At 46.0% G+C, this 24,605-nt stretch overlaps 1 long non-coding RNA gene across 1 annotated transcript; it reads left to right on the top strand.

The window, feature by feature from the left end:
- The first annotated feature begins 875 nt into the window (after positions 1–875).
- Positions 876–23,006, top strand: LOC149120941 (uncharacterized). Its single transcript, XR_016224575.1, has 2 exons — positions 876–997; positions 20,694–23,006. It is a non-coding gene; the product is annotated as an uncharacterized LOC149120941 (long non-coding RNA).
- Positions 23,007–24,605: the final 1,599 nt, after the last annotated feature.

Here is a 24,605-nt window from a genome sequence, read left to right as displayed (position 1 = left end):
CTCTTGTCAACAGAGGGAAGTGACTCTCCCAGGCCCCAATCCTTAGGCAGTGCAGATGCAAGGTGAGGATCATCCTTATCACTGTGGGCCTTGGCTGTGGTGCGTGGGGTGGGGTGGGGGTGCCAGCAGGGAGCCTGCCTCTCGAGATTTTTCAACAGTCCTCATTTGCAAGAGGTGTATTTTTAAAAGCTCAAGAGTGTTTTTGAGCTCATGGCTGGTTGTTTGCTTCTTCACTTGGCAATCACTGAATTTGAACATTGTGCTGAACTTGGAGCATGGCCGTGAACTCATTGCCTAAGAGTTTGCTCCATATTTGGCCTCCACACTGTCTTTGTGTGGTTCTGAGAAGATGGGGAGGAAGAGCCTGGACTCTGTCACCATCCACTGAGAGTGCTTTCTTAAATAAGTAGTCCTTTGTGAGCTCACACAAAATATCCCTTCCCCATGATCAGTGCAGTTGTCTGTGGGTGGTTAACTGGACTTGGCAAAGTACCTGATTTTGCTAAGGGGGTGTTACCCCTCCCTCTCATTGGCTATGGTCTTGGGAGGATGGGCACTGTTCTTTTCTGGCCAAGAGGTGGACAGGTGATATGAGCTTGGGATATTAAACAGCTCTGGGATTATTTTTCTTACAGTCTGTCAAATATTTCTACACATTATGATTATTATAAAAGCAAAAATATCTCTACATTCTTTTTTATTATTTATTTTTTGAAAAGGTTTATTTTACTTATTTTAAAGACAGAGTTACAGAGGGAGGTAGAGACTAAGAGAGAGAGAGAGAGAGAGAGAGAGAGCGAGCATTCTTCCATTCCACTGGTTCACTCCCCATACCAGCCCCCAAACTATCACTACATTCTAAATCATTTTGTTGCAGAGAAACAAAAAGCTGGGCTTGTTTCAGGTTCCTGGTTCCAGAAAGAAAAGAATTCAAGGAGGAAGTATAGAAGTGTACAGGGAAGCAAGATCTACTGAAAGGGACTGTACACACTCAGAGGTGAGTGAAGGAACCTCTCTTCTTGGGGAGGAGCAGGCTGCTGCCCTTACCAAAGTAGGGGCTTTCCTTTTAGAGGGTATGGGGTGATGCAGGGGATGGGCCTAACTGAATAGGCAAGAAGGTGGAGTTAGGGCGGGGCTTAGGTGCTACTAGCTTCAAGGTCTCCCCACCCCCTTTTTTGGCATCTTCATGTAGGGTTGGAACACCCAAATGTCATCTCTAGGGAAGTGTCATGGCATCTTGAGCATGAAGGGAAGTGAGGCTCAGGTGCAGGAGGGAGAATGGGTGCACCAAACCTGTAGTCATGTTAGGTAATTCCAGCCAGTGTGCATGGAAGGGGAAGGGAGTTGGGGTGCGCGTGTGTGCAGGTGCTACTGACAGTCCTCAGCTTCTCCTCATTCACCAGCTAACTACCTGTCTACACCAGTTTCAAGGCTGTTAATTTGGACAGAATTCTTGGTGGTGGTAAACTGATACATAGCTGGAAAGCAGAAAGAAAAATTAAATTGCAAGATGATAAAATAAAGATGCCAACTAAGCAAGTGCTTTCACAGTGCACAAAGTTACATGTTTCATGCAGGAAAAAAATCCCGGCACTTCCACTGTGAAGAGCTCAGCCCTTTAAAACAGAGTCATTCTTCGACTGTGGGAATATCCTGGGGGTCTAGGTCAGGAGAGTGGTGTTGCTCTTGACCTGCTGCTTAAGAGTGGGAGAGCCTGGTGATCAGGTTATTCCGAGTCCTACCAAGCTGTTGGGCCCAGCCATTTGATGTTCTTCTGTGCAATGGGACTACCTTTGTCCCTTTCCTGGAATCTAGATTAAGACTTCCTAGGGATATATCTGTGTATTGCTACAGACACTAAGCCAAACTCCCTGGAAGTTTGTTCCTGAATAGGATGACTAAAGAATGAAAGGGGCAGGGGTTTGGTCACTGCCAAGGGCAGGCCGTCATGCAGGTTTCTGCTCCTGGGTCTCCAGGGCTACTCTAGTTCTGTCTGTTCAGACGGCATTGCCTTAGTCAACAAGCAGGAAGAAATTTACTGGAGAGATCTGCAGTAGGAGCTTCCCAAGCTCAGGGTCCATTTCTAGGGCTTGCGGTCATGGCTCCATCCTCTCCTTTGTACCTTCTTTCTTGCTACTTACACCTTTGTGCACAGCTTCACACGTCACCTGCATGCAGTGTTGACCTAAATAGTGAACAGACTTTGCAGGGGTGAGCACGTTTATATGGGAGAAGCATTGCAATGGGAACACCTGTGCCATGGTAAATGATGTGTACATTCAAGGGGGCTGAGGTGAGGGAAGGCTTTAGAAGCAAAATGAAGAAGATGTGTGTGCTACTTTGAAACAACAACCCTTGGCTATAAGGACCAATAGCAAGAGTATGTCAGTTCAAGGTTGCACAGCCAGTTGTGGGGCGGATGTCCTTGCAGAGTGTTTTCTAAATGAGGTTGTGGTGGCCTTTGTGCAAGTTGTGGTCCTGGCAGAGTCTCCTGTGCTAGTTCTTATTATCAGGCACAATCATGAGGTCCCCTCCTTCACAACCTCCTCGTTTATTTATTTTTTTTGCTTGGGATTTGACAAAAGCAACTCTGTTTTGCTTCTGACAACTTTTACAGAGCCTGAAGTCCAGCTCAGACACTTCTCCTAGTTCTCAGCCTCTCCTTTTGATGGAGGTACTTGGGGGTCAGATACCCACATGAAGGACAAGCCGGATGTCTGCACACACAGGAAGAAGCTCCTCAGGGATTTGATGTTATTAACCAAGAGCTACTCCCCCTCCTCTGAGAGCCCACCCTCCCTCAATCCCAACCTCCAGCTCCCTGGCTCACCAAATCCACTGATTCTGTCCTCAAGTGTTTCCTACAGGCCTCCCTCACCTCTTGCCTGTTGCCTCCCTTCCTACACTGGTAGGCAAAGTAACACAAACTCAAAAGCCCTCAGGGTCCAGACAGATCACACGGATGTGTGAAGTACCCTGGAATTAATAGGAGTAGGGCTTGTTGGGAGCAGTGGCTGACTGAGTCCCCTGCATTCTCTGAGCACTTGTGCCTTCTCCAGAGCTCTGCCACAGGGCAGTCCAGGTCTCTCAGAAAGCCCTTCATCCAACTCTAAAGTCTTTGAATGCCATGTAAGGAGCTTATTCTCTGGAATGAAGCTTCCCCAAACCTTCCACAGTGGACCTGCCCAGTTGGAGTGTTGGGGGCCTGGTGGGATTTAATGGAATTGCTATGGTGTGGTTTAAAGTATGGTATGTCCCACTGAGCTCACACAGGATACTGCACTCCAAAGTCAAGTGTTGATGGTACTGGTGGTGTTTGGAGGTGAGACCTGTGGGAAGTGATCGGATTGAATTAGGTCTTTAGGGTGGAGCCCTCATGAGTGAATCCTGGAGGCTTTATAAGAGTAGAGACAGACATAGACAGGCACATGCATGCCCTGGCCTTGTCAAGTGATGCCTTTGCCACCCTGGGACGTTGCCAGCAAGGAGGCCATCAGCAGAGGCTGAACCAATGGGGCTTGCTCCATCTTGTACTGTAGGCCTTCAGAACTGTGATCCAAAGCAAACTTCTTTATCAAGTAGCTGTCTCAGACATTTCATTATAGTAATGGGAAGCTTACTAACACAGGAATGCTTTGGGGGAGGTAGGCTTGGGCAGTTGACTGTTTTCCCAATGTGTCCTTCTGCTCTTGCCTTGGATTTGCTGGCCCCAGCTGGAATTCATCTTCTCTAAGAAGGCTTTCTTTTTTTCTATTAAATTAATCTCTCTCAGTCTCCATTTCTTCCTCTATTAAAAGGATATACAACCTCTTGGAGTTTTTGTGAGGATGAAAAGAAAGATGGCATGTGTTCAAGGACTTAACCAACATTGCAGAATGTGCCGTGGGGAACCATCATGCTAGATGCTATCAGCTTAAAGAGAGGTTTGTGGTTACTCCCAGTGCCCTGGAAGCTGGAGAAGCTGAATGCAGGGAGACTGGAGAGGTTCTCTAAGTGTGTGAAATGGGAAGCTTGGGCTAGACAGGGATGCAGGGGAAAGGGCAGCAAGCGAGAGGTAGGCGTTCAAGAGGCGACATGAGGGTTTCTGGCAGGGTGAGAGGCAGCATCTGCAGTGGCTGTTAGACCAATACATTATTCCTCTGTGCCAGGTTCCCAGGCTACTGAGGGAAGTCATTCATTACTCGCTCCAGTTGGTCTGATTTTAGAGTTGCTCAGGGCTGCTCCGCCTTGGAATCCAGGGTAACATGTGGGTAAGAGAATCTAGATCATGATAATCTTTTAATGTTTTTTAAAGAACCCTTTCTAGGGATAGGGGCTGTAATCCTATTATCCAGTTGACTAGAGGGGAAAATTGATTTTGGGGGTGTAATTAATGTGACTTCCAAACAGAAGTGACATGGAGAAGACAAGAGTTTGGTATGAAGAGTGGCCTTATCCTCTAGAGTTGTGTTAAGAAAGTCATGGGAGGGGCTGGTGCTATGGCATGGTGGTTAAAGCCACATGTTGCAGTACCAACATCCCATATGGGTGCCAGTTCGAGTCCCGGCTGCTCCACTTCCAATCCAGCTCTCTGCCTGAGAAAGCAGTAGAAGATGGCCCAATCCTTGAGCCCCTGCACCCGCATGGGAGACCAGGGGGAAGCTCCTGGTTCCTGGCTTCGGATTGGCACAGCTCCAGCAGTGCGGCCATCTGGGGAGTGGGCCAGCTTATGGAAGATCTCTCTCTCTCTCTCAGCCTCTCCTTCTATCTCTGTGTAACTCTGACTTTCAAGTAAATAAATAAATCTTTTAAAAAAAAAAAGCCATGGGGCCGGGCACTGTGTCACAGCGGGTTAAAGCCCCAGCATGCAGTGCCAGCATCCCACATGGACACTGGTTCGAGTCCTGGCTGCTCCACTTCCCATCCAGCTTTCTGCTGTGGCCTGGGAAAGCAGCAGAAGATGGCCCAAGTCTTTGGGCCTCTGCACCTGCACGGGAGACTTGGAAGAATCTCCTGGCTCCTGGCTTCAGATCAGATCAGCTCTGGCCATTGTGGTCATCTGGGGAGTGAGCCAGTGGATGGAAGACCTCTCTCTCTCTCTTTCTCAGTCTCTACCTTTCTCTGCAATTCTTTCAAATAAATAAACTAAAATCTTAAAAAAAGAAAGTCATGAAGTGAAGATGGAAAAGGAATTCAAATTTTTGAGGCCCTTGGATAATGATTAGGTGATTTGTTTAGGTGATTTGCCAGGAACATAAGGATTTACAATCTTATTGCACTCAAGGTGAGATGCTCAGATGTTGCAAACTGGTGGTCCACAGATGTGCTTTGTGTGGCCTACACAGTGTTTTACAAAATCTAATCAGCTGGGGCTGGTGTTTGGCACAACAATGTTGTTGCTTGGATGCTAACATCCCATATTGGACTTCTTGGTTCAAGTCCCAGCTACTCCACTTCCAATCTAGCTTCCTGCCAATGTGCTTTCTTGGAGGCAGCAAGTAATAACTTGAGTGCTTAGGTCCCCGCTACTCATGTGGGAGACCTGGAGGGAGTTCCAGTTCTGGCTGTTATAGGCATTTAGTAACTGAGCCAGTGGACAGATTTCTGTTTGTCTTTCTGTTTGTCTTTCAAGTAAAGTGAAAATAAATGAATAATGTAAAAAAATCTAATTAGTAACTCAGAAATAGGGGTTTACCATGCCATGGAATTCCAAATCCCATTAAGGGGGCATGTACCAATGCCATCTTACTAGTTAAAGTGGTCAGTTTAAGTTCATAATTGATCATAAAGATAGGATTAAGTGTCAAAGGGATCACATAAACAAGACCAGTGTCTGCTAATAATAACTGATAGAATTAAAAAGGAGAGAACAATCCAACATGGGAAGCAGGATACACAGCAGATTCAGAATGGCAGATGCCCTAAACAGCACTCTGGCCTCGGAATCAGCATTCAGATCTGCCTAAAAAGCCCATGAGAGTTTCTCAGGCATGGAAAGCCAAGACACTGTGGCAAACAAACAAACAAACAAACAAAAACAAAACCCAAAAAAAACCTAAATGAAAGATCTCTGTGAGATCCCAGTGGAAATAATGGGCCATCAAAGAAGGAGGTACCTTTCTCTGAAGGGAGGAGAGAACTTCCACTTTGACTATGGCCTTGTCTAAATAAGATTGGAGTTGGCGAACTCAAGAGGCTTCCATAGCCTTGGCTGCTCATGACAAGAGCCTTGGATGATTACTGATGTCATAAATAAGAGTGTCAATTGTTGAATCAACAACGAGAGTCACTGTACACTTACTCCCCATGTAGGATCTCTGTCCTTAATTTGTTGTGCTATGCGAATTAATGGTAAAACTAGTACTCAAACAGTACTTTATCCTTTGTGTGTCTGTGTGGGTGCAATCTGTTGAAATCTTTACTTAGTATATACTAAGTTGATCTTCTGTATATAAAGATAATTAAAAATGAATGTTAAGGAGGAGTGGGATGGGAGAGGGAGTAGGAGATGGGATGGTTTGTGGGTGGGAGTGTGGTTATGGGGGGAAAAGCTGCTATAATCCAAAAGTTGTACTTTTGAAATTTATATTTATTGGCCGGTGTCGTGGCTCACTTGGCTAATGCTCCGCCTGCGGCGCCAGCACCCTGGGTTCTAGTCTCGGTTGGGGTGACAGGTACTAGTTCTGGTTGCCCCTCTTCCAGTCCAGCTCTCTGCTGTGGCCCGGGAGGGCAGAGGAGGATGGCCCAAGTGCTTGGGTCCCTGCACCTGCTTGGGAGACTGGGAGGAAGTACCCGGCTCCTGGCTTTGAATCAGCACAGCACTGGTCGTGGCGGCCATTTGGGGGGTGAACCAACGGGAGGAAGACCTTTCTCTCTGTCTCTCTCTCACTGTCTATAACTCTCTCTCTCTCACTGTCTAACTGCCTGGCAAAAAAAAAGAAAGAAAGAAAGAAAGAAATTTATATTTATTAAATAAAAATTAAAAAAAAAGAAATAGGGATTTACATAAAAGAATATCCATCATCTTCTTAAAACTGGGAAGACGTGGCACCTGGGTTCAGTGTAGTGCATCAGGAGCTGGGAGGTCACAGGTCCCTTTGATCTGCCATGGGCTCCTTCTGGCCGGCTGCTTCCTCTACAGGTGACATAGCCAGGTATGAGACGTACCAACCTCTGTAAAAACTGGAATTGAGACTCCTTGCTTTACAATCTTTCTGCCCACGCAAGTCTAGTCAGGCAGATTTTATATATGACCAGTTCAGGACTGAATTCTGGGGAAAATTTCTTTCTTAGCTACTCCCAAAGAAATAGTCACGGAGAACAGAAGTGACAGGAACTCTACTGTGTCAAATGATAAATTGTAGTCAGGTTTAGTCTTTTGGTTCCCAGGCGATGATTTTTGTCATTGTTGTTGTTTTAAAGAGCCCTGAAGAGAATAGCCACTTTCCTGTAGATTGGGAATAGCAGGCAGTTCCTTCTTCCTCCCTCCCTCCCTCCCTCCCTTCCTCCCTCCCTCCCTTCTTCTTCTAAGATTTATTTATTTATTTTAAGATTTAGTTAGTTATTTCAGAGACAGAGTTACAGAGAAAGGGAGAGACAGGGAGAGAGGTCTTCTATCAGCTGGTTCAGTCTCCAAATGGCTACAACCGCCAGAGCTGGGATGATCTGAAGCCAGAAGCCAGGAGCTTCTTCCTGGTCTCCTACGAGGGTGCAGGGATCCACTTGGGCCCTCTTCTACTGCTTTCCCAGGTGCATTAGCAGAGAGCTGATGGGAAGTAGAGCAGCTGGAACTCAAACCGGCACCCATATGGGATGCCGGCGCTGCAGGCCGAGGCTTAACTTACTACACAACTTTCGAATCATTGACTGGCTGTGCTATTTCTTCCCCTAATGACACACACCTTGTCAACAGCAGAACTGTTGGATAGACACTGAACGAGCACGTTGTTCGTTGCACCTGAATGCAGGCAGATCCTGCATAACTGGGCCAGCTGTGGTCGACCCACACCGGTGGTCATGGATGAATGTTATTAATGTTCCAAATTCCTAAACAGGTTTGGATTTCTTTGGCTGATAAGTTCTTTATGCCAGAGAGCTAAGTGGATTTAAAGCTACAAAACAGTGAAAGCTGTTCAGTGAGAGCATCTAGCATGTCCAATTAGCAGTCTTCAGTACAGAATTATAAACAGCTTAGTGAAATTATTTTCTAAATGGAAATAGCTTCATTGTTTTTTAACTTTTTTTTTTCCTGGTTAGAAAAGTGGCCTATGGAGGTAGGTGTTGTGATGCAGCAAGTTAAGCCACTGCTTGCAATACCTGCATCCCTTATTGGAATGCCTGTTTGAGTCCTGGCTACTCTGCTTCCAATCCAGCTTCCTGGGAAGGCAGCATATGATGACCCGAGTACATGGGTTTCTGCCACCCATGTGGGGACCCAGATGGAGTTCCTGGCTCCTGGCTTTGGTCTGGCTGTTGCAGGTGTTTGGGGAAGTGCACGAGCAGATTGCAGATCTCTTTCTCTCCCTATCTTTCTGCCATTCTGTCTTTCAAATAAGTAACTAAGTAAGTAGATCAATAGATAAGTACTTAAAAACTGAAAAGTAGCTTATGCTTATTGTGATAAAAATTCAGACAATATAAAAAGGAAATTAAAAGTCATGTTGGGGCTGGCACTGTGGTATAGTGGGTAAAGCCACTGCCTGCAGCACCAGCATCCCATATGGGTGCCAGTTCAAGTCCCGGCTGCTTCACTTCTGATCCAGCTCTCTGCAATGGCCCGAGAAAGCAGTAGAAGATGGCCCAAGTGCTTGGGCCTCTCCACCCACAAGGAGACCTGACTCCTGGCTCCTGGCTTCAGATTGGCCCAGCTCCAGCTATTGTGGCCATCTGGGGAGTGAACCAGTGGATGGAAGACATCTTTCTCTCTCTCTCTCTCTCTCTCTCTCTCTCTCTGCCTCTCTGTAACCCTGCCTTTCAAATAAATAAATAAATCTTTAAAAAGTCATGTATAATATCACTACTAAAAGATAACCACTATGAATTTTTGATGAATATATTTTCAGACTTATTTGTTTATATGCATTTATATGTATGTCTAGGTATTTCTCAATAAGAGTTGCAGGATCCCAAATACATTGTTTATAGTCTTTTTATAATTATTGACAATTATGTCCACAATATATGAAGGGTAGAGGTTCCTCTTAAAAACTTGAAATTTAATGAATATTCATAAATTTTTATCCATCTAAGTCTTACTGAGCACTTACTATGTTCCCAGTAGTGATGTGGAAACTGTAGATGCCTGAACAAAACCTTGTAAACCAAGCTGGGACAGAAAACAAGTCAACTTTGGCAACTATTGGTAGGTAACCAAATGTGCAGAGCCAGTTTGACTGGTCAACAGTTACATTTGTTAGCAGCTCTTAGGAACTAAATGTGCTCCTAAGCATAGGTACTTTCTTCGTCAATCTATGTAATTATTTTTATATTATTTAGTGTTCCAGTACATAGATGAACCCTACTTTGCAGATCTACTCTTTGATTATCTGTAAATCCATTCATCCTGCAGTGGACAATGGCCTGCTTCTGTCTTTTGACTATTAATAATCATGTTGTTATAGGGAGTATAATTTTAACATATTCTAGCTTTCAGATTGACAAAGATGAAAAGCTAACCATTTTAACTATTTCTTTGATAGTCATAAGTTTAACTGTACAGTTTCTTGTTATGGACAATAGCAGCCATTTGATGTTTTCTATCAACCCCTGAATCTGGAAATATGAGTTGCATTTTTTTTTTTTATCTAGTTCAGGGTTACATGTTGTGGATGTGAGATTTTCAAAAGAAGCATATTTATTTCTTTATCTTATCCACTGCCCCAGCCTGGAAGCATTTATTCCCTAGAGTTGCATGGGAGTCAAGAATTCTGAATATGTTATTAAGTAATTGATCATGTGCCTCTTAATTTTAAATATCTCTTACCACAAATTGTCACAGCAGTTGAAGTCCCACAAAATTCCTTTCCTTAGGCCGGGCACAGGTGCAGCAGGTTAAGCCACCATTCATGATGCTGGCTTCCTCTATCAGCCAGCTCAAGTCCCTGCTGCTCCACTTCTGATCCAGCTTCCTGCTCATGGCTTGGGAAGGCAGCAGGTAATGACTCAAGAACTTGAGCTGCTGCCACCCACATGGGAGACCTGGGTGGAGTTCCAGGCTCCTGACTTTGGCCTGGATCATCCCTGGCTATTTCAGCCATTTGGGGAGTGAACCAGCAGATGGAAGATTCTCTCTCTCCGTGTCACTCTGCCTTTCAAATTAATAAAGTAATCTAAAAAACTTCCTTTCCTCCAAGTTGCCATGCAGAATAAATGGCATGTGGTTATCACATTGGCAGAATTTGGGGAAGCTGTGTTTTCAGTGTTCACCTTCCATATGTCAGTGGACTTTGCAAGTTTCTTAAAAATTAATTCTAAGTTTTAGAAGAAGCATCGTGGCATATTAGGCTACGCTGCCACTTGCAATGCTGGCATTCCATAGAGTGCTGGTTCAAGTAATGGCTGCTCCACTTCTGCTGGGGCTGGGCACAAATGTTGGACCTGTGGGCTGTGTAAGCCTGCAAAATCCTTTGATCTGGTTCTGCCAAGGCAACTGCAGGTGGGGTTTGAAATTCAATAAATCTGTAGCAGATGCATTTTTAAGTTGATAATTTTGTATGGCCTGCAAATGATGTTATAAATATCCAAGTGGCCCTTGGCAGAAAAAGGGTTTCCCACTCCTGTAACAGCTTCCTACTACTGCACCTGGGCAGGCAGCCGATGATGGCCCAACTGCTCGGGCCCCTGCTGTTAAAGTGGGAGACCCAGGTAGAGTTCCTGGCTCCTGGCTTTGCCCTAGCTCAGCCCTGGCTGCTGTGGCAGGTATCTGGGGAAGTGAATGAGCAGATGGAGGATCTCTCTGTCTCTGTCTATCACTCTGCCTTTCAAATAAATAAATAAATAAATTTTAAACGAAGAATTTCAGTTATGCCTTTGTAGGGGGTAATTGTTGCATTAATGTCTTTAGCAAGTTGGATAACCTTTATAGTGGGTAGTTCCTTCTTTGCTAGTTCACTGTCATATGCCTTAGAAAATGATAACTATGAGAATCAGATACTGAATTTCATCCTTTAACACCTTTGTATTAATTTCTAGGGCTGCCATTACAAAGTTCTATGGCTGAACAGTTTTCTCATGTTTCTGGAGGCTGGAAATACAAGATCAAGGTGCTGGCAGGGTTATTTTTCCAAAGGCCTTCGTCTTCACCCGGCCTTTCCTCTGTGCCTGTCTGCCCTAATCTCCCTTGTGTGTAAGGGCACAGCCTTAGTAGATCAGGGACCACCCATATGATCTCATTTTGCCTCTTTATTAAAGGCCTTATTTCCAAATACATTCGAAGTCCCAGCAGCTGGGGAGTAGGACTTCAACATATGCTTTTTGATGGTGGTGGTAGAGGGTGGGGACGCCATTCAGTCTATAATACTTTCTTAATGTAGATAGTTATCGGAAGCCACAGAATCTATGAAAAGTTGGTATTACAAAATGTTCCCAAAGCAGCACATTTGTATCACTTTCAGAGCTTCAACTACTTACTTCAAGGTGTTTCTAAATTGGAGATATTTTATTAAACAGATCAACAAACACTGCAATGTTTATATTTATAATGATGAGAAAATAAATCTGTCAAGTCAGTTAACTACCTCATATCATATGTATTCTGCCTTTTCTTTTTATTGAAATATAATTCACGTATCGTAAATTTCACTCTTTTAAAGCACACAATCCAGTGGCTTTTTGTATACTCAAAGTTGTGCATCCTTCAGATAGATGTAATCCCAGAAAGGAGCCCTGACCTCTCAGCAGCCATTTTCCTTCCACTCACCTTCCTGAAGCCCTGGCAATGACTAACCTACTGTCTGTGCCTGCAGATTTTACTGTTGCGGACATTTCAGATAAGTGGAGTCATCCAGTGCGTGACCTTTTGTGTCTAGCTTCTGTCACTTGGCATAATGTTTTCAAGGTTCATCCACGTTGCAGCCTGGATAAGGACTTCATTCCTTTTCGTAGCTGAATATTCCATTGTGTGGATCTACCCTATTGTATTTATCCATTCATCAGTTGATGGGTATTTGGGTTGTTTTCATTTGGTGACAATTACAAATAATACTGCTATAAATATTCATGAACAGCTTTTGTATGGAAATGTTTTCAGTTCTTTTGGGTACCTACCTAGGGACAGAATTGCTGGGATTATTTTTATATAGTATTTCTGTGGTTAGCTTTAAGAAGAAGTACCAGACTGTTTTCCACAGCAGTTGCACCATTTTATACTCCCACCAGCAATGTATGAGTGTTCTAATTCCTTCATAGCCTCGTCAGCACCTATTACTGTCCATCATGTTTATTATATCCATCCTAGTAAGCCTACCTTTGTCTTTTTAAAAAAATATTTATTTATTGAATTTATTTGAAAGGTAGAGAGTTACAGGGAAGGGATACACACACACATACACATACAGATGGAGATGGAGACGGAGACAGAGATCTCCCATTCACTGGTTCATTCCTGAAATGCCCCCAACATCTGAGCACTTGAGCCTCACCTGCTGCCCCTCAGAGTGTGCATTAGCAGGAAGGTGGAATCAGGAGTGGAGCTGAGACTCAAACACAAGCTATGATATGGGATGCAGGTATACCAAGTGATGTCTTAACCACTGCCCCCAGGTGCTTGACCTCTACCCTAACTTTAGTTTGGCAGAAGTATTTTGCAGATGATGTGGAGATGAGCACCCAGCTCCTGCTTTGGAAGGTCCTGGCTGCTTTGTCTTCTGTGTCTCCTTGGAGGACTTCACTTGCAGTTGTCTGTTTCCAGTTCTGCTTTCCCTCTGTGAATTTTCAGTTTGCAGCAAAGAGGCTGGTGAGATCCCTGGCAGGGCCTGCCTTTGCTCACCTGGGGTCTGATGAGCTAATGCTTCCTGCATGCGCATCACTCTAGTGCCATTACCTGCCCCGTGCAACATTAAGCGAAGCATTAAACGAAGGTGTTTTGACTCCTTTTTTAAATTACATTTTTACTCTGAGTCAATAAGAATTTACCCCCTTCTATTTCCTCACCCTTTTCCCAATTATGTGGTTTAACATTGATTTTTTTCCCTTCTTCTAGGCATATAAAGTACTTGTAGCTCTGCTTTTAATGACAAATCAATTCCAACACCTTAATGTTACAGAGCTGGAGAAGAGTTGAGTCCAACACTTTCCCTCTGTTTGCTCCCCCGATCTTTCTGTTTAAAAAGCTCGAGTCATCTATGATTGATGGAGGACATTAGTGAGAGAAGTTAGCACCATTTTGATTTATTTTGTTTACTTTGAAAATAGTTTTCTCACCTGACAAATGGATTAATTATGAGAAACAAATTGTAGGACTGGGTAGTGAGGAAGGGAAGAGAATCCCCAGGTTCAGGGCCCCATTTCTGGGCTGATGATAATTTGAATGGCAGCAGGGACCCTCCCCACCATGGTAAGCTCCTGCCCCACGCTGCGTGTGAGCTGCAGGCCTCTGACTCCTGGAGCATGTTTATTGTGGGGAGTAGTGGGGGTGGGTGGGAGGAGGGCTGGTAAGAGAAAGGACTTGTGTAGTTTTTGGGTTATGTTTCAGTTATAATGGACGTACCTCAGGTTCTTTGCAAATGCTGTGTTCTCATATCTCTAAGTACTTTTCCTTTACTGCATTTAAATAGCAGATACAGATGCTCCTTGACTTGCAGTAGTGTTGTGTCCTGATAAGCCCATCATAAGTTGAAAATGTGTTATTAAAAGTGAATTAAATATACCTAAGCTACTGAACATCATAGCTTAGCCTACCCTAAGAACACTTAGGTCAGCTTGCTATTAGGCAAAATCATTTAACACTAACCTATTTTGGAATAGTGTTGAGGTTCTCGTGTGGCTGATTGGGAGCTGTGGCTCACTGCTGCTGCTTGGCGTTGCAAGAGAGTATTGAACCACATACCGCCAGCTCGAGCAAAGATCAAAGTTTAGAATTCCCCAAGTCTGGTTTGTATTGAATGTGTATCACTTTTGCACCAGTGTGAGGTTGAAAAAATCGTTAAGTCAAACTATGGTAAGTGGGGACCGTCTGACCTGAAATGAGGTATCTGTTATATGAAGTTAATGATGCCTCCCCTTCCAGCAGGCAAGCTCCAAGAAGGCATGGATTGTTCCTGCCTTGATGGTGGCTGAGTCCCAGTGCCTACATGCTCAACAAATATTTGATGAATGAAAGAAGGAAGGAATAAAATCATGAGGGGAAAAGAGAGCACACAAAGGGACCTATGATGTGATGGTGGTGGTGGTGGGGTGGTCTCTGAAGGAATGAAGGGTGAGCAGGAGCCAGCTGGGTGGAGACGAACTGTAGGAGGAGCAGAAGCTCAGAGAGTGGTAAACAAAGGCACGCGAAGGCAAACTGCGGATTCAGGATCCAAGAGGCTGGAGCTCCAGGGAATGCCAGGTGCTGGATGGCTGTGTCGTTTTGTGTTTTGACTTTAGGGGATCATCTTGTGCAGGACAATAAACTAGCCTCTGCCTTAACCTATGAGCCCCTGAGACAAAAGAGGATTCTGGAATTTGAGTGCTGGGGAGAGTTTGCCACCTGGAACTCAGGGCAGCTCCGACAGCCTGGGCCTGGATACTCGATCCAGTGGCAGCAGCTGTGGCGGCAGTGGCAAGTCACGTTGCAAAGAGCACCTCCTCCTGAGGGAGGGCCTTCCAGGCACACCTGGGGGTGGAAAGCCCCGCCTCCTGGCCAGCCTCCAATCCCTTCGCTGTAATTCTGGGGCTGGCTCTTTTTCCAGCAGAAATGAAGCAAGGCTGATCAATAGCTGGGGTTGGGTTCTTTGTCACTGTCTCAATCCCCCTTTCTGGAGAGCTATGAATTCAGGTAACCGCCTTTGCTTCCTGAAGGAAGGGGTCCCCAAGGACAACCCCGGCTCCTCCTGGTGCTGGAGGGCTGCTGGCTGTCACCTCCTGTTGCCATCTTCAACACTTGGCTTCACATTTGCTTGTCCTCTGTGTCTGTCCCAATTTGTCGTTATTATTTTAGTGATAATAGAGATGCCAGTGGGAGTGGAGGCAGCAGGCACCACTGATTCAATGCACACAGCACCGTGAGAGGTGTGGAAGTTACGGGCCGCCGTGCCCTGGCTTCCTTGGAGCTTGGTGCGTTTAGCTCACCTCTGGTTTCTGCTCTGTACTTGTGGCTTCTGGTAGCCACAATCCATCTGGCTTGCTCTGCGCAACCCCGTGCTCTGCCGAGGGAACCTGAGCTGACATTTTCCTCAGTGTAAACATTTTGAAAACACACATTTGGAAGTACATCATTTCTCGGGCTTGTGTTGTTTCATGGAACATATTAACCCTTCCTTGTCTCTGATGGCAGAAATTTTAAAAGCCGCCAGGGCAAGAGTGAGGGCGGATGCTCAGGTCGAGCGGCGGCAGGTTTTGGCTAAGTGAAAGTTAATCTGGGGTGTCTCGCACGAGAGATGGTGCCACGTATTTATATCCGCCTTTTGGAAAATCACTGCTGTGGCAGGGATAGGGGTCACACTCAGCATCTCACACAGACCTGTGCACGAGGCCAGCCCCCTGTAGGCTGTTTCTGCCTTGTTTCTATAGAGGGAGCTGATTTGTCAGATGTCTTCTGATTTCCTGCAAGGCGACTTCTGTTCTCTGCTCCAGCAGAAGAAGGAGGGTCCTGGAACAGAAATGCCATGCCAGGAAATCCAGCCACTTTCCTCAGGCATAACCTGCTTTTTGCTGAGTCCCCGTACTCATGTGAAGTACCCCATTTTCCTGCACATCTGAGTAATTGAAATTTGACTGTAACTGCTGTAATTCATGATCTTACTGCAGTTGAGAAGGAAAGCAGTTCTGAGGCAGTGTCTCCCTTTTATGGAATGGTCCAGATGACAAAGCTAAGAATGCAGTAAATTTTCATTATGGCGCAGGACAGGTGCCTGGTCTCTGGGGAAGTTGAGGCAGTCCTAGGCAGATTGTGGCAGTTAATTTGGGAAATGGGGTATGGGGCATTTATTTCACAACAATGGGAATAAGAATGAGAGCGTTTAGAGGCATTAACATGCAGGCAGCACGGAGCACTGTCTAACCGGCTTTTGATGTCCGTGGATGAGAAGAAAGTCCTCATGGGCAAGAATGAAACTTCTGAAAGAATCAGAGATGAAAGTGCTTTACAGAAAGGGCCTCTCCCCACCTCACATACTTCAGGCGGGGGAACTCCAGCCTGACACAGACGCAGCTGTGCAAGGCGGGAGCAGTGGAACAATGCTGGACCGGGGGAATGCTGGAAGCAATGGGATGACATGGTTCAGGTGCACTAGTACATGTTGGCAGAATGAGATGGCTTGAGTCACGGGGTGGCCTGGGAGGTGCTGATGTGGCAGGAAAAATGAACAAATGACTATAAGCAAGTCGTTGGAATACCAGGAAAGATGTGGCAACCTGCTTCCCTCAGGTCTGGGCCTGGCTGGCGGCTGGTGTAACTTCAGAGCTCTCAGCACTGTGGGAGGCAGAGAAAGACGCAGAGCATGGGACTGCCTAGGTGGTTTGTGGTGCTGGCCCAGGGCCCCAGGATGCTATAGCAGGTGCCATGGTAGGGTAAAGGAGGAGCTAAGCTGCTGTAGCTGGTGCAGCATAGAGTACCTACCATTTGGGATCAGGCCCTGGGGCCAGGGATGGAAAAACATAGATTTTGCCATTAAGGAGCTCAGAGGAGGAGAAAGGGATAGGTACAATACAAGATGCCAACTCAAATAAAGATGCATTTGCTGACAGTAATAGGCTGTGTAGATTTAAGATAAAAAAAAAGATTTAAGATTTAACCCACCACGATGGAGCCTAGCTACTATATGCGTTCAGGGAAAGTGTGGGTGTTGGTCCCCGACTGAGCTCAGAAAGCTCAGGAGCACCCTTCCTGGACCCTCCCCATGCACCCACTTGGGTGGCCTTGTTGTTCATCTCTGTGGCTGCACTTGACTCCTAAGAGGGGGCAGAAGTTTTATTTGGTGAATTTTTTTATTCTCAGGTTTAGTTCTTTTTAGGACCAAAGCGTTCAAATCCTTTCATCCATCCTTAAAGACATACCCTAAGCTGCTGCTCCCAAACCTTTTGTATGTTATCTGCCCCTTTAAGACAGTACCTGATCCACAACATTGTGCGTATGTGTGAACCTGGGGGTGGTGGTGGGGAGGAAAGGTAAATACTGATGAGAATTATGCAGTGAACATGGGCTGGGGAGCAGACCCTCCAGAGACCCAAGATGAGGCTGGGAAGAGGGACGCCCACGGGAAACAGGAAGGGGAAAGCCTGGCTTTCTGTCCAGAAGGGCTCTGGTGGCACAGTGAGAGAGGCTTGTCTTGAGCACAATTTTCCTTCCTCTTGAAATGAAATCTCAGGATTCAGATGGGCAGAGGAAGTGGGGAGGTACCAGGATATCCTCCTGCACTTTCCCATCAAGGACAGGGAGTGGTGTGGAGCAGACCCAGCTGCTCTCCTGCTACCCTTCCCAGATAGCCTGATGGATGGGGGGCTCCCAGTGGTCAGACGGAGGGTGGGGTCCTTGAACATTTGTGTGAGCATGGCTCCTGACTAAGGGGGAGCTGAGCAGAATGGGTGTTTCTCCCATGCGTCCCTCCCATGGGTGGGCACTATGTGGTCGCATTTGCCTGTGCTCTGAGAGAGTCTGTGCTATTTCCCAAGGACTTCACTGCAGGTCATGGACCCAAATTAAGTGGCCCTCTCAAGGTGACCTTTGAATCAAGGCAGCAAGCTGAACTATACACAGGGCCAGCTCTGCGCTGGGTGCTGGTGCTGCTGGGCGGGCTGAGCATTGCCTACTTTGGGTGGGAGGTGCACTTGGAAGAGAGGCTTACTCTTGGCAGCTCTTTTGTTCTCTTTTTTAAAAAACTAACGTAAAAAAGTCAATCAAATACTATGTAATGTTTGAAAAAATATAAAAATGCTGCTGAGACAATAAAAATCTCCCACAAATTCATTCCTCCAGAGATGCTCACTCAGGACGTGTTGGGGTTTAACTGCCTGGACTTCTTCGTGTTGCACAGAAATACAACTAAAAAGCAGTGACAGGTCACACTGTAAGTTTTGTCACCTGCTCACAGGATGGTAGATAGTGCCATCCCAGGTACACCAGGTGTGTCGGAATCTCCTGATGCTGGACAGACAGGCTGTTAGCCTTCCACTGCTGCAAGTGATGCTGCCAGGTTTCACTTCTAGGAATTTATGTGGAAGAAATCAGTTGAGGACACATGCAAAGAAAGGGTATGTTTTTAAGGCTTTGACTGCTGATCACCAGATTACCTGAACACCTTTGGACAGTCCCTCCAGCCTAGCAGATATATGTGAGTTGGGGTGTGGCTGAAGACCCAGAGGAAGATGCTTGGGATGTTGGCTGCAGGAAACAGCTGGTTGCTCTTGTTCTTCAAGAGTTTGCAAGCTTCCTTTCCTCTCCTTGCAAAACAGAAACAGAAAAACAAACTGCAGAAACAGCAAAAAAAAAAACACCAAACAAACCAGGAAATGGAAAGTTTAGGTAAAGTAGTTTTCTGTCTGCTGGCAATGAAGATCTGCTTCATTGGTTCAAAACCTTTACTAGGGGAAGGGAATGGAAATGGTGTCAATGTTTACGATCAGCCTTGCTGTTTCCAGAGGAGAACGGCGTAGAGGGTGCTGGGCCCAGCAGATGAGAGCAGGCCCTCCTAGCTGCACCCACCAAGGCCTTCCCCAGGGCCTTGCCTGATTAACAAAGCAGTGAGCCTCCGCCCTGAGCCCCACCGGCTCCAGATCACACTTCTCTTGTCATCTCTCTGCTCCCCAGTCTGCAGAAGGTGACTCATATGTTGAAAGGATAATTCAGGTTAGATGGAGGTTCTAACGCAGCATCTAGAAACTTGCTTGATGCGGAATAAAATATGCTGTTGAATGAGAAGATAAAAACTGTCCATTCAAATGTGTTTTTGGCCCTTGTTGACTATCCTGTGTCCTAGGTTAAAAGAGAGACAAAGGAAGCAGAGAATGCCAACATCTGTGGCACATTTGTCTTTTTCCAAAATAGGTGTGAAAACATCCTGACAGCAATGTCCAAGATCAAGGACGACTTCCTTGCATTTTTAAACATTGTGTCTGGGCTCTGCCCTCTGGGGGTGTCAGGCATTCTTGTTTCCTGTCTTCCCTCAAGCCTGGCCTCTCAGGGGAGGGGTGCAGGCTTGGCAGTGCGGTGGAGAGAATGAAGAAGCTGGTGATGCTGCCAGTTGGGCTTTGGATCCCCGTGCAGGACAGTGGTCCCAGGAGGATGAGAACAAGGTGTTACTGTGATCAGATCACCTCTGGGAAGGAAAGGATCCAAGAGCTGCTGTATTTAGCTGCAAGGGCGAGCTTAAAGTGTTGACATCTGTTTTGTGTTGTGATCACTGTTGTGCCTGTTGTCACCAACGGGGGCCTTCACAAGGGGGTGAAGGAGAGGCCTGGAAAACATCTGCTTGTTTTCACCAGGTGACTCAAAATCTCAGCGGAACCAGCTTAATCCTGCTGGGGTCAAGCTCCCAAACTGGAGGACTAATAGCTCTGGCTTAGTGTGAGGCTCAGATGATAAGCCAGAATGGAATGGAGATGGATGGAAGAGGTGGGAGCGGTTCAACACAATGATGAAGAATTGCACGTTGATTGCATGGAGGAAAATGGATTTTTAATAAGGAGAAATAATTACTCAGTGTGTCGAGTATCTGACTTTCCTGAGAATTCAAGCCAGCCTGAGACCAGAACGGGAAACAGCTGGCAAACATTTTAATCAAGGGAAGGCAGCCGCTCTGCCCCCCAACAAAGAGGGGTCGCTTCAATCAGTTCCTGTTGTCTTGTTGATCAGTGGAAGTCAGAGGTGACGAGGCCACCTGGCTGAGAGAAGCTTCAGGCATGAAGACACTGGGGTGCCGAGGAGGGAGGCAGAAGCTGTGTACACTTTTAGGACCAGATTCTGACAGAGCCCAGGCCTGGGCTGGCCCGGTGGGTGGGGATCTTTCCTGTGGGAGGGTGGTCTGTGCCATAGAGGCAGGCATGGGGTTCCCTTGTGGTGGAATTTCCCAACCATTGCAGAGCCTTTCCTGGTCTGCAGACTCCCCAGGTATACAGTTACAGGACCAGCAAATGCATACAGCAGGCGCAGCATAAAGAGCTTTGTCCAGATGGTCGCCGAGGATCCTTCCAGCACTGAGCTGTGTTAGTAACTTCCTTACAGGGGCACACAGAACATAAATGCAAGTGTCTTATTAGGGCGGTGGGAATGATCATAATTTTATTTATTTACTTTTTTTTTTAAGAAACAGTAAAACTATCTACTAGTTTACTCTCCAAATACCTGCAAAGGCTGGGACAGGGTTGGGCTGAAGCCCAGGTCCCTGGGGTGAGTGGCAGGCAGGACCCAACCACTGAAGCCATCACCTGCTGCCTCCCAGGGTGTGCATTTTCAGGGAGCTGAAGTCAGGAGCTTGAGGTTGGTGGGGATGCAGGTGACCCAACCAGAAGCTTAACTGCTAGGCCAAATGCCTGCCCTGCTGATGCTTTTATTTCTTATTTGTCTTCTCTTTTTCTCCCTCTAGGATTGCAACAGAGGACAAAACTCTATCGAGGTTCAGCTGATGGTGCCGTGTGGCCCAGGAGAGACTTCCTGCAGAGCTGGAAATGGCACGATGACTCCATCTGACTCTCCGCCAAGGCCTGCCTATTTCCCCTAGGATCTCCCTGGCACTTAGGATCCCTCCTGCCAAAACCCATTTGTTCATTCAGTCATTCAGTGTATATTTTGCTGGTGGAGGGTTTTCATACATTCACTGTCCATCTTTCTACCCACCCCACAAATCTTAGAGGGGAGTTGCTTCCAGGGGGACCCCATGCCCAGCATTAGGATCACCACTTGAATAAAACCTCACCCCACACTCAAAATTTGTTTCTTCTGCAAGGAGTGAAGATTACTTCCATTAATATGTCTCATTTTAAACCTAGACATTTCCCAGAAAGCCAACTAAACATGCGATGAAAGAAATAATAATGGAACTTTGTCAAATAAATTTCTTTCTCCTGGTCCTAGAGACAAGATCTGAATTCAGGTTTCTTTTTGGAGGGCATGAAGACCCTTGAAGATTGTTCCCTTGCCTGTGCTGCAGTGGTCAGAGACAATGTTCAGTGTTCAGAGGCATGGACAGTTACCAGGTTGTTAATGTCCACTGTTTTTGTTGCACACAGCCTTGGCTCAGGAAAGACCACAGTCTGTGAAGGGGATGCTAGAGAATCTGCAGAAAACCCCAGGATGAGGGGAAAAAGTCAGCGCAGCCCAATCTCGAACTAGCTCCGTCTTTTCTGCTGGGGGGACACCTTCATTGACCAAATCCTTGGTCTCCAGAAGCATCCACTTATGAGCCTGCTCACTCTTCATCTGCAAAACAGGATTTCAATCTGTCTGTGAGCCCCATCGTGCTGCTGTGCTGTGATGGCTGATGTGCACAGGCTGGTAGGAGTAGGAGTAAAAATGAAGTCTCAGGGAGATATTTGCGCAGTAGTTAAGTCATTGCTTGAGATGCCCAATTTCCATGTTAGAATCCTTGGGTTTCAGTCCCAGCTCCACTGCCAGTTCACAGCCTCCTGTGACTGGGAGGCAGCAAGTGATGGCTCAAGTATCGGGTTCCTGTTGCCCACATGGGAGATCAAGATTGAGTTCTTTCCTGGCTTCTTGGCTTCTGGGTTCAGCCTGACCCAGCCCCAGCTGCTGTGGACATTTGGGGAGTGAACTAGCAGATGGAAGACTCTCTCTCTCTCTCTCTCTCTGTCTTTCAAATAAATAAATAAATAAATAAATAAATAAAGTAATCTCTCACTTCAAGGTCTTCAGAATGACCCATCCATAATCAAGCCAGGCACTTCCTTTGCTAGGTGTACCTTTGTTTTCCATCTTGCTTTCCACTTTTTTCTTGTTCTTCTTCGAAGATTTATTTATTTATTTGAAAGGCAGAGTTAGAAAGAGAAAGAGAGAGACAGAGAGTAAGATCCTACATCTGCTCGTTCACTCCTCAGTGGCTGCAATGGCTGGGACTGGACCAAACTGGAGCCAGGAGTCAGGAGCCAGGAACTCCATTTGGGTCTCCCAGGTGAGTGCAGGAGCCCAAGCATTCAGGCCATCCTATACTGGTTTGCCAGGTGCATCAGCAGGGAGCTTGATCAGAAGTGTAGCCGTCAGGACTTGAACCTGTGGTCATAAGGGATGTTGGTGTTGCCACAGTGGCAGTTCAATCTTCTGTGCCACAATGCTGGGCCCTCCCCTTTCTTCTGGAAGCCACATGCACTGCGGCGGAGGGTTGAGGGACTTCAATTTGCTACATTCCTTCTGACAGCCATGTGATATAAACACCCATCTCATCTGGGACATAGCCATATTTTATATGAGAGAAAAGCTCTTTCTCCTCATAAAATGCAATTATACATAAATAGTTCATGTCATATGCTCTTGAAATTTTAGCAGCAGGACTTAATGCTGCTGGTTACCATGGTAACAAGCAACATGGGTGATTTGGAATACTAGTGTATTATTCCGTGTTGGGGAAGTTCATTTCTCTCTGTCTCTCTCCCTCTCCCTCCTTCTCTCCCCCCTTCTCTCTGTATGTGAAGGGTCATGTTGTATATAGAGGATAATTGTTTTACAGACCACAGTGTGGGAGAAGTCGGGAGGTGAACACATTGGAAATGTCAAGGCCAGCACTAGTACCTCCTATTTCTTGGTCATATCCTTTCTTTTTTTTTTTTTTTTTTTTTTTTTTTGGTCATATCCTTTCTTTCCAGCACCTTTGCCCCACTTCCCCACCCCCCCACATGCTGCTGATTTATTAAGATACAGTTGACAAATAAAAGTTGTGTAGTGTACAGCATGATGTTTTCATATATGTATACATTATAAAATGAGCAACCAAGCTAATTCATATCTTTTATTTATGGTGAGGGGATACTAGGTCTACTCTCTGTGCACTTTTGAAACACAGACTACATTTTCACTAACTGTGGTCATCATGCTGACCTCCAGGACATACTCATCTCCACACCCCCAGTGCCTGGCTGGTTTATGTCACTTAGCACAAAGCCCTCCATGTCTAGACTACTGTGGAAGATCCTGCAGTGCCTGTGGAAACGGTGCCAGACGGATTTCACTGCCTTTGGATGCTTACCAAAAGTGGGGCTGCTGGGCTGTACGGTGCTTCTAGGAGTCTTCAGAAAATTCATGGGAAGTGAACATTATCTTTTTTAAAATAATGTTTTGTAGCCATTTTTCACTTGTGAGAAGTTTATACCATTTTTAAAAAGAAGATTTATTTACTTATTTGAAAGTCAGTTACACAGAGAAAGAAGGAGAGAGAGAGAGAGAGAGAGAGAGAGAGGTCTTCCATCCTCTGGCTCACTCCCCCATTGGCCGCAACAGCCGGAGCTGTGCTGGTTGAAGCTAGGAGCCAGGAGCTTCTTCCAGGTCTCCCATGTGGGTGCAGGGGCCCAAAGACTTGGGCCATCTTCTACTGCTTTGCCAGGCCATAGCAGAGAGCTGGATCAGAAGTGGAGCAGCTGGGACATGAACTGGCACCCACATGGAATGTTGACACTGTAGGCTGAGGGTTTACCTGCTATGCCACAGAGCAGGCCCCTGAACATTATCTTTTAATTTCATTTATCCATGAATATGTTTCCATGGATTTTTAATTTTTTGAGGAATATCCATACTGTTTTCCACAGGCTGTACTAATTTATACTCCTACAAACAGTATACAAGTTTCTCTTTTCTCTACATTCTCACCAATACTTATCCTTTGTTTTTGATTGCTTATTTAGTGGTGAGGTAGCAGAGTTTACTATAGAGAACACACCTGGGGCTGACTTTGTGGAGTAGTGGGTAAGGCCACTGCCTGCAATGCTACCATCCCATATGGGTGCCAGTTTGAGTCCCACCTGCTCCACTTCTCATCCAGATCACTGCTAATGGGCCTAGGAAAGAAGTGGAGGATAGCCCAAGTGCTTGGGCCCCTGTACATGTGTGGGAGACCAGGATAAAGCTCCTGGCTCATGATTTTGGCCAGGACCTGCCCTGACTTTTGCAGCCATTTAGGGAGTGAACCAGCAGATGGAAGATCTTTCTGTCTCTCCCTCTGAAAGGGGTGGGGGGAGAGAGAGAGAGAAAGAGAGAGAGAGAGAATACCTCTGACAGACCAGGTGGACATCTCAGGGAAGAACTGAGAGGTCAGTCTGTATTCAGTCTGGAGTTTTTATGGATATGGGCATGGGGTATGGGTAGGGGTAAGGGTCCTCCATTTTTCCTCCCTCTTCCTTTCTGGGATATTGTTGTGTGGAAGTTTCCTGGGTAATAAATTCTTTAAATTCCTCCTGGAACTTAAACAGCACAGTGTTATTGAACCTAATAGCCCCCTTGGTGCAGGGCATGGAAAATTTCTCTAAGCTACCCATGGGAGCTTGGAGCCCACCTA

The sequence above is a fragment of the Oryctolagus cuniculus genome, chromosome 18 (genome assembly GCF_051225735.1).
Source record: "Oryctolagus cuniculus isolate XC-2025 breed Fujian yellow rabbit chromosome 18, ASM5122573v1, whole genome shotgun sequence".
Lineage (NCBI taxonomy): Eukaryota > Metazoa > Chordata > Mammalia > Lagomorpha > Leporidae > Oryctolagus > Oryctolagus cuniculus.
This window is presented reverse-complemented; position numbering and strand designations above follow the sequence as displayed.